At 40.5% G+C, this 10052-nt stretch overlaps 1 pseudogene; it reads right to left on the bottom strand.

Annotated features, from left to right (window-relative positions):
* Window positions 1-1237: 1237 nt before the first annotated feature.
* LOC117695090 (interferon-stimulated 20 kDa exonuclease-like 2 pseudogene) lies at window positions 1238-8487 on the bottom strand (annotated as a pseudogene).
* Window positions 8488-10052: the final 1565 nt, after the last annotated feature.

Below are 10052 nucleotides of genomic sequence, written 5' to 3'. Positions count from 1 at the left end.
GATTATCCCTATTATCTGATCTTATGATGTTAAGGGAGCCAACCACAAGCAATATGAGACAGTCAACAATCTCAGGGAAGTAGCAAGACAGAAAATAATCTAACAAAAATCAGCAGCCTTTCTAAACACCACCAATCTCAGTGTGTTTACACTGAGAAAGATATCATGAACTCATTTCCATTTCAATAGTATCAAAAACAACTGAAAAACAGCTTCAAATAAATGTAGCAAAGGAAGTGCAAGTCCTCCACAATGAAAGCATCAAGCCTCTGAAGAAAGGGATTAAAAAATACATTAGAAAAATAAAGTCTTAATTGGGTTTAATGCCTTGCCTTTTTTTGACTATTTGTGTTAATTGTGTTGCTTGTTCCTTGACTATTTGCATCTATTGTATTGCTAGTCCCTCAACCTAGAACTGACCTTAATATATGCATGTAATCAAAATGGTATAAAAGCATAAAGGAGGAGGGGGCATGGGATAGGGGGTTCTAGGAAGGGGAAATGGGGAAAGGGGATGACATCTGTATTGTAAAGAAATAAGATATCAAATAAAAAGGAAAAGAAAGTCATCTTATGTTTATGGACTGGCAGAATTAATATTGTGTTATCGACCATTTTACCAAAAGCTATTTACAGAGTCAATGTAAACCCTGTTAAAATACAAAGACTTCCAGAAATAGAAAACCACAACAACAAAACTATACTAAAAGTCATATGGAATCAGAAAAGTTCCTGGATAGGAAGAACAATCCTGCTCAAAAAGAATACTGCAGAAACTGCCATTCATGAACTTCATGATATATTATTGAGACATAGTAATAAAACACATTATGAGACTGGCTGAAAATAAACATGTAGACAAATGAATAAAATAGAAGACCTAAACCTGAGTACTTAAAACTGCAACCAATTATATTTGACAAAATAGGCCACAAAACAATAAATGGTGTGGGGTAAAATGGATGTCCATGTGCAGAAGAAAGGAATTAAAGCTATATTTATTACCTTGTAACAAAATTCAATACAAATGGATAAAAGAACTCTGTCTGAAAGTTGAAACAGCTAGAAGAAAGAAGAAAGCAAAGGCAGTACCCTACAAGATAATAGATATACGAAAGGACTTTCTGAATAGGCCTCCATTTGCCCTGTTAATTAATTCTTTCCAGGAATTAAGATGACCATTTGAAAACTGGGACCTCATAAAACTAAAAAAGCGTCTCTACAGCTAAGAAAGCAATCAATTGAGTGAAGGAGAAACCCACAGAGTAGGGAGAATCTTTGGCAGCTGTTCTTCTAACAGAGGATTAACAGTGAGAATAAACAAAGAACTAAAAAACCAAAAACAACAACAAAAAGAGGTGAAGAATCAAATGACCCAACTAGAAATGGACTAGGAATGTAAGCAAAAGACCCAATTAAAAATGGACTAGGCATCAAAGCAGAGTTTTGAATAGAGGTAATAAAATTGGCTAAGAAAGACCTCAAAAGGTATTCATTAACCTTGGCTACTAGGAAAATACAGCTAAAACACACCTTTCAGAGCAGCTAAGATCATCAAAACAACTTACAAAAAATAAACACTGTAGAAGATGCAAGGAAAAGCTAACTCCATTCACTGTAGGTGAGACTGCAAACTGATCCAGCCACTCTGGAAATCAGTGTGGAGAATTCCCAAAAAACCTGAAAAGAAATCTACAATATGACCCACCTATGCTACTTCTTGATATATGCCTAAAGGATTTAACATCTGATTCCACAGATACTTTTTGTTTTGTTTTAATAAAAATACATCTTTATATGTAAAAAAAATCAGTTTTCTATTATAAAAATTCATAAATGAATCATATGAATTAAGAGGCTACACTTGCAAGGTGAAAGACTAAAAGACTATTAAAACTACATAAATTCTTTTTAAACTAAGTGGAACCTAAATTAAGTAAACTCTCTGTTATTCAGTGCTATGTAATGTGGCTATAAAATTCAGCAAGCAACCACACAAGCCTTTCCTTCTCTTTTCAACTTCTATGGGCCAGAGCTTTTCTATGTACTCAGACTGGTCTTAAACTTTTGACTTTCCTGCCTTGGCTTTCAGAGTCCTGAGATTACAGACCATCATGCCTAGCTCCAACCAGGACTCTGAATGAGAAAAGATACTGTCAATTACTTTAGAACAACAACAACAACAACAAACCCATTAAATTAAAAGAACCAGGCACAGCAATGAACACACACTTGCAGTCCCAGCTACTCATGGGGTTGAGGAAGTCATTTGAGACCAAGTGTTTGAGGCCAGCCTTAGCAACACAGCTACTCCTTTATCCCACTCTCCACCAAAAGGAGACACATCTTTGACATGTGTCCCATAGATAAAGTAGTGTGGGAAACTGTATTCCCTGGTGTGCCTTGCTTCCTCAAAGTCAAGGCTGACTGGCACAAGCACCCTGTGATGTGGTTAGCACTACTAAAGAAGTAAACAGTTATGGTTCATCATGTTGTGTTCCATTCCTTCTACCCTTGCCACCCCACTACTGGAGACTGTACCTAGTGGTGTATGCATGCTAGGTAAGTGTTCTAGCACTGGGCTATACTCCTGTTCTAGCACTGGGCTATACTCCTGGCCCTGTTTTTATGTTAGGACAGGGTCTCACTGGCCTAGAACAAATTTCTGTAGTTCAGGCAGACCTTAAATCTATGTGTCTCAGCATTTCAAGTATCTGGGATTACAGGTGGGCCACCTGCCTGACCTAGAGGTGGGTTTTAACATTCTCCGCTTCCATGAGACACTTAACCACACAGTGACCACAAATAGCTGATATGAAATTTCTTTCTTTTTTTTTTTTTTTTTTTTTTTTTTTTTTTGGAGAAGAAAGCTTTATTTTTACTTACAGTTCCAGGTGCAATCAGTCCACCATGGAGGAGAAGTCATGCATATAGGAGGATGGCCTAGCAGTCCTAGAAGAACACTTGTCACAACATTTCATCCACACCCAGGAAACAGAGAGAGAAAGTACAAAGTGGGGGGAAGCTATACAATTTCAAAGTTGATGTTCTATCTCCAGCAAGACTCCACACCATAAAGGGTCAACAAGCTTCTCAAACAGCACCACCTGCTGGACGGGATGATCTACTATGTGGAGAACATATCTATGTGCTTTCTATTCAAAACATCTCATTCAAACACCTCCAAACATTGCCATAGTTTGAGATCTAGCACCTAGGATGTACAAATCTGGTTTAAGACATTTTCATAAGGAACACAAGTACTGTATCTGTCATGCCAGCCTCAGCTGGAATTTAGGTGGCAAAGGGGCTCCTTTACTCTAGGATGCTCATATTTGGGTGGTATTGTCTTTGGCAGACAAAGTAAATGAATTTTTTTCATTTAAAAACAAAACAAGGTGTTTGAGGGGGTTGGTGGTAGCTCCTTGTGTTTAAGAAAATTGAATTCATGTTTATCCAAATGGAATCTGACTGACCACCCGGAGCTTGAGAGCATCCCTGTGTTCTGAACCTGAAACTGCATAGTGTTCTGAAATGATATTAATCTATACTTATAAACTGTTCATTTGATCATACTTTAGTGTTATGTGACAAATATTTGATGCATGACATTAAGTCTGTTTTTCTAAGCTTACTCCAGTGTGATGTTGGGGGCCCATAGTGTGCGTCTCTATTTTTTTATATTTATTTCTTTAAAATACATTTCAGATTTTATCCCCCCACCACCAAGGAACCCCCTATCCCATCCCCCCTCCTGCTTCCACAAGGGTGTGCCCCCACCTACCCCCCATCCCCCCTTCCCCACCTTCCTCCCCACTAGGTGTTCAGCCTTCATGGGATCAGGGATCTCCTCTCCCACCCATGCCCAACAAGGCCATCCTCCCTTAAGTATACAGCTGAATTCAGGGGTGCCTCCCTATGTGCTCCCAGGCTGGTGGTTTAGACCATGGGGAGCTCTGGTTGGTTAGCACTGTTGCTTTCCTCTTGGGGCCACCAACCCTTTCAACTCCTTCAGTCCTCTAACTTCTTCATTGGGAACCCTTGATCAGATCAATGGGTTGCTGCGAGCATCCACCTCTGGATATGTCAGACTCTGGCAGACCTTCGTCGAGGAGACAGCTGCATCAGGCTCCTGTCAGCATGCACTTCCTGACATCCATATCAGCATCTATCTTTGGTGACTGCACATGGGACTGATATCAAGATAGAGTGGTCTCCCGATGACCCTTCCTTGACTTTCTGTACCACACTTTGTCACCTTATTTGCTCTCTTGAGCATTCTGTCACTCCTCCCAAGATGGACCAAGGCATCCACAATTGGCCTTCCTTCTTCATGAGCTTCATGTGGTCAGTTAGTTGAATCTTGGCTATTTCAAGCTTTTGGGATAACATCAGCTTATCAGTGAGTAAATACCATGTGTGTTCTTTTGTGATTTGGTTAACTCACTCAGGATGACATTTTCTAGTTCCATCCATTTACCTAAGAATTTCTCGAATTCATTATTTTTAATTGCTGAGTAGTACTCCATTGTGTAAATGTACCACATTTTTTGTATCCATTCCTCTGTTGAAGGACATCTGGGTTCTTTCCAGCTTCTGGCTATTATAAATAAGGTTGCTATGAATATAGTGGAGCATATGTCCTTGTTATACGTTGGAGCATCTTCTGGGTATATGCCCAGGAGTGGTATAGCTGGGTCCTCAGGTAGTACTATGTCCAATTTTCTGAGGAACCTTCATTCTGATTTCCAGAGTGGTTGTACCAGCTTGCAATCCCACCAGCAATGGAGGAGTGTTCCTCTTTCTCAACATCCTCGCCAGCATCTACTATCACTTGAGTTTTTGATCTTAGCCATTCTGACTGGTGTGAGGTGGTATCTCAGGGTTGTTTTGATTTGCATTTCCCTGATGACTAAGGATGTTGAGTATTTCTTAAGGTGCTTCTCAGCCATTCGAATTTCCTCAGTTGAGAATTCTTTGTTTAGCTCTGTACCCCATTTTTAATAGGGTTATTTGGTTGTCTGGAGTCTAATTTCTTGAGTTCTTTGTATATCTTGGATATTAGCCCTCTATCAGATGTAGGATTGGTAAAGATCTTTTCCCAATCTGTTGGTTGCTGTTTTGTCTTATTGACAGTATCTTTTGCCTTACAGAAACTTTGCAATTTTATGAGGTCCCATTTGTCAATTCTTGATCTTAGAGCATAAGCCATTGGTGTTCTGTTCAGGAACTTTTCCCCTGTGCCTAGATATTTGAGGGTCTTCCCCACCTTCTCTTCTATTAGTTTCAGTGTATCTGGTTTTATGTAAAGGTCCTTTATCCACTTGCACTTGAGATTTGTACAAGGGGATAAGAATGGATAGATTTGCATTCTTCTACATGCTGACCTCCAGTTGATCCAGCACCATTTGTTGAAAATGCTGTCTTTTTTCCACTGGATGGTTTAGCTCCTTTGTCAAAGATCAAGTGACCATAGGTATGTGGGCTCATTTCTGGATCTTCAGTTCTATTTTATTGATCTTCCTGCCTGTCTCTGTACCAATACCATGCAGTTTTTATCACTACTGCTTTGTAGTACAGTTTGAGGTCAGGGATATGATTCCCCCAAAATTTCTTTTATTGCTGAGAATGGTTCTTGATATCCTGGGTTTTTTGTTATTCCAAATGAATTTGCAAATTGATCTTGCTTTTTTTTTTTTGTTTTGTTTTTCGAGACAGGGTTTCTCTGTGTAGCCTTGGCTGTCCTGGCACTCACTCTATAGACCAGGCTGGCCTCGAACTCAGAAATCTGCCTGCCTCTGCCTCCCAAGTGCTGGGATTAAAGGCGTGCGCCACCACCGCCCGGCCAAATTGATCTTTCTATCTCTATGAAGAATTGATTTGGAAATTTGATGGGGATTGCATTGAACTTGTAGATTGCTTTTGGCAAGATGGCCATTTTTTACTAAGTTAATCCTGTCAATCCAGGAGCATGGGAGATCTTTCCATCTTCTGAAATCATCTTCGATTTCTTTCTTCAGAGACTTGAAGTTCTTGTCATACAGATATTTCACTTGCTTGGTTAGATTCACTCCAAGATATTTTATATTATTTGTGACTATTGTGAAGGGTGTCATTTCCCTAATTTCTTTTTCAGCCTGTTTATCTTTTGAGTAGAGGGAGGCTACTGATTTGTTTGAGTTGATTTTATATCCAGCCACTTTACTGAAGTTGTTTATCAGGTTTAGGAGTCCTCTGGTGGAAGTTTTAGGGTCACTTAAGTATACTATCATATCATCTGCTAATAGTAAAATTTTGACTTGTTCTTTTACTATTTGTGTCCCTTTGACTTCCTTTTGTTGTCTAATCGCTCTAGCTAGGACTTCCAGTACTATATTGAATAGGTAGGGTGAGAGTGGGCAGCCTTGTCTAGTCCCTGATCTTAGTGGGATTGCTTCAACTTTCTCTCCATTTAGTTTGATGTTGGCTACTGGCTTGGTGTACATTGCTTTTACTATGTTTCATTATGGACCTTGAATTCCTGATCTTTCCAAGACTTTTAACATGAAGAGATATTGAATTTTGTCAAATGTTTTCTCAGCATCTAGTGAGATGATAATGTGGTTTTTTTCCTTTAAGTTTATTTATATAGTGGATTACATTGATGGATTTCAGAATATTGAACCATCCCTGCATTCCTGTGATAAAGCCTACTTGATCATGATGGATGATTGTTTTGATGTGTTCTTGGATTCAGTTTGCGAGAATTTTATAGAGCATTTTTGCATCAATATTCATAAGCGAGATTGGTCTGTAGTTCTTTTTCTTTCTTGGGTCTTTGTGAGCTTTAGGCATCAGCATAATTGTAGCTTCACAGAAGGAATTGGGTAGTGTTCCTTCTGTTTCTATTCTGTGGAATACTTTGAAGAGAATTTGTATTAGGACTTCCTTGAAGGTCTGATAGAATTCTGCAATAAAACCTTCCGATCCTGGACTTTTTTTTGGTGGGGAGACTTTTAATGACTGCTTCTATTTCTTTAGGGGTTATGGGACAGTTTATATGGTTTATCTGCTCCTCCTTTGGGGGATTCTGGACCAGGTGCTGTTTCCATTCAACTTCAATCAACTTGTACAGCTACATTGTGGCCTGGGTATCTTCCACCGAGGAATGTCCACTTTTTCCAGCCTGGATGTCCCAATTCAGCAGCTTCTTGGTGAGATGCTTCAGTGACAAAGTGACATTTTTCTGGGCAGTCAGCCTTCCGTTTGAGGAGTGGTATCTGAGAAGTGTCTCGGGTGAGGAACTTGTGATGAAAGTACTGTAGAGCTTTATAGTCATTGTGAATGGCATGCCCTACTGCTACCTTCCCTGAGAGTATCTTCAAGATCTGATACCAGCAGTCTTAAAGGGCATAGCACTAACCATGTGGCACTTCCAGATGCCACTCCATCTGGTCCAGTAGTCCACGATATAGCAGAGGAGGGGGATGTCCTCATCATAAAGCATGTCTCCATTGTAATTCACAATGGTGCAGCGAGCCAAGGAACTGATACGCCCCTTGGGTCCTGTGCCCACCATCTCACAGTCTATTGCCACCATCTTCCCTGGCAAGTTTTGGGGAACTTTAGGGCACTTATCCTCAGAATGAGCTTAGGTGGAGTTCTGTACAGCATTTTTCTTCAAGGACTTCTTCTTGGAACCCTTCTTCTGGGTGCAAGATAGGTGGCTCTCAATCTTTGGAAGGGCACTCTGAAACTCCCCTAGCAAATCTATTTTAGCCACATAAGAATCAGTCTTCTTTGAAGGAGCAGGGGTCAGCCAAGACAACGATGCTTTCTTGTCTTTGGAATGCTGAGTCCCTCTTCGAGGCAGTTGCCTCTTTCTTCTTCTTTGGGCATGGAAGGATCGTCAAAATGCCATCTGTTTTTGAAATTTCCCCTTTCTTTGGAGCTTCTGAGTTCAACTTAGACACCTTGCTAGGGAGTTGGTTCTTTTTATTCAGAAATCCTTTCTGTCCCAAAGAACCGCCACTTTTTTTTTATTTAATATTTTATTTACATTTAAGACGCCATTCCCTTTCCCCATTTCCCCTCCCTAGAAAACCCCTGTCCCATGCCCCCCCTTTCCTTTTTGCTTTTATACAATTTTTTAAAATGTTAATCAAAGGCTTTATAAGTTTGGTAATGCTCAATCAGAAGCGTAACCCAGTACCCAACCTAGATATATAAACTATCTTTGACTGGTGGAGACACGTGAACATCTGCCTCCATGCCCCCTCTCTCTTTCTCTTTCTCATCACCTAGCTTCTCCTCTCCTTCATCTTCTCTCCTTACTCCATCTCTTCCTCTCAGTACTCCTTCCCACTTAGCTCCTACATATCACTCTTCCTGTTAAATTAAAACTTTTCATGACCCGCCACTTCTTGACAAAAATTGATGTTTGGCATTTCCTCAAAATGCCTTTTGCGAAGGTTCCCCAAAGTCCAAATTCAGGAGTGCGGTAGACATGAGGTCAGTTAATAGTGGGAGAAAGCTGGGAAGAAAAGGATGAGAGTCTCATTCTCTGTGGAATCCCATAGTTCAACATCTGGAGGTCTGCAGTTAGTCTTGAGGACAAAATTAATCCTGATACCAGCACCATAGGCCTCCAAGTTGGGTCCCACTAAGATCCACTAAGATCACAAGCGTCCTGAGCCGGATGCAGGCGCGGGCACATGCTGACTTATGCTGGGACGCCAAGAATTCAGGCAGCAAAGATAAGGTGGCCGGAGCGTGCACATGTGCCTGCAGAGCACGAGCCCGCAGCGTCCCCACCTCAGGCAGTGAGGCCAGCGACTCGGAGTGCATGAGCAGCAGCAATGGTGGTGGTGGTGGTGGCAGTGGCGGCATGGGGGCTGGGGGGTGGCTGGATGTGCTCCCCGGCCCCTCGGATACCATGGAGGTACAGATTCTACAGATATTTATCCAACAAGCTTCATAGTTTCTCTATTCATAATAGTTAGGAAATGGAAGCAATCTAAATGTCATTCAACTGATGAATGGATAACAAACATGCAGTAAATATAAGCATGGAATACTAATCAGATGTAAAGAAAATTTAAAAATGAAATTCTCAGATAAATAGATGGAACTAGAAAATATTGTACTGAGTGAGATAGCCCAGACCCAAAAAGACAAATGTTTCCTGTTCTCTCTCTCATTTTTGGTTCCTAGCTCCAAGTCTTCAGCTGTGAGTATACAACATGAAGTACTTACAGAAAACAGGAATGTTTAAAGGGATCAGACTTGGTGTCATGGAGCATGGGATGTAAATAGCAGGATACAGGTGATATGAAGCAGAAAAACAGAATAACAGACAGGTGGCTCCAACTGGAGAGGAGAAAGTGTTGTCCATACAGAAGGAGAAGCAGAGATGGGAAAAAAATAACATCAAGGTTGGTTGTCAAAACTTCAAAGAATCATTTTATGTTTTCCTAGAACTATACACAACACGTATTAGTGTACAAACAAAAGCTCCAGTACCAGACATGACTCAGGGTAGTTCAAGTAACCCCCAAAACAATATTTAGATGCCTCTTGGGGATTGAGGGTAGGTCACCATTGCTGAAGACAATTGACAGAACCCTGTACTGGGATGATTTAAATTGGTTCTGATGTGACATGCAAAGTGTATGATGCAAAGAGCCAAACGAAGGAAGAAATTAAACAGTTCTACCCACTTCCACATCCATGAGCCTTGACAATTACCAACATGGCAACATCTGCATGAATGTACAGTAACTGGCATTCATATGTCAGTAGCAAGCAAACCCTATCTAACTGGAGTTATGGCACATTTAAAAGGAGGGAAATTATATGTATTACTGGAAACCTACCCAATTTCTTTGGGTTAATGAAGTGAGAGAACTTAGAAAGTAATGTACTATGGCCATTTTTCTAGACCATCAAAATTCCTTACCACATTAAAATCTTAGCTTTATACTCACAGAGAAGTATAGCTACCACCCCTCATCAAACATGGAGGGGTGAAAAGTTCTCAGGGTCCTAGCCCCAGACAATGAACTACAGGAATT

Source organism: Arvicanthis niloticus, chromosome X (assembly GCF_011762505.2).
Source record: "Arvicanthis niloticus isolate mArvNil1 chromosome X, mArvNil1.pat.X, whole genome shotgun sequence".
NCBI lineage: Eukaryota > Metazoa > Chordata > Mammalia > Rodentia > Muridae > Arvicanthis > Arvicanthis niloticus.
The sequence above is the reverse complement of the archived record's forward strand: the minus strand, read 5'-3'. Positions and strand labels throughout refer to the sequence as shown.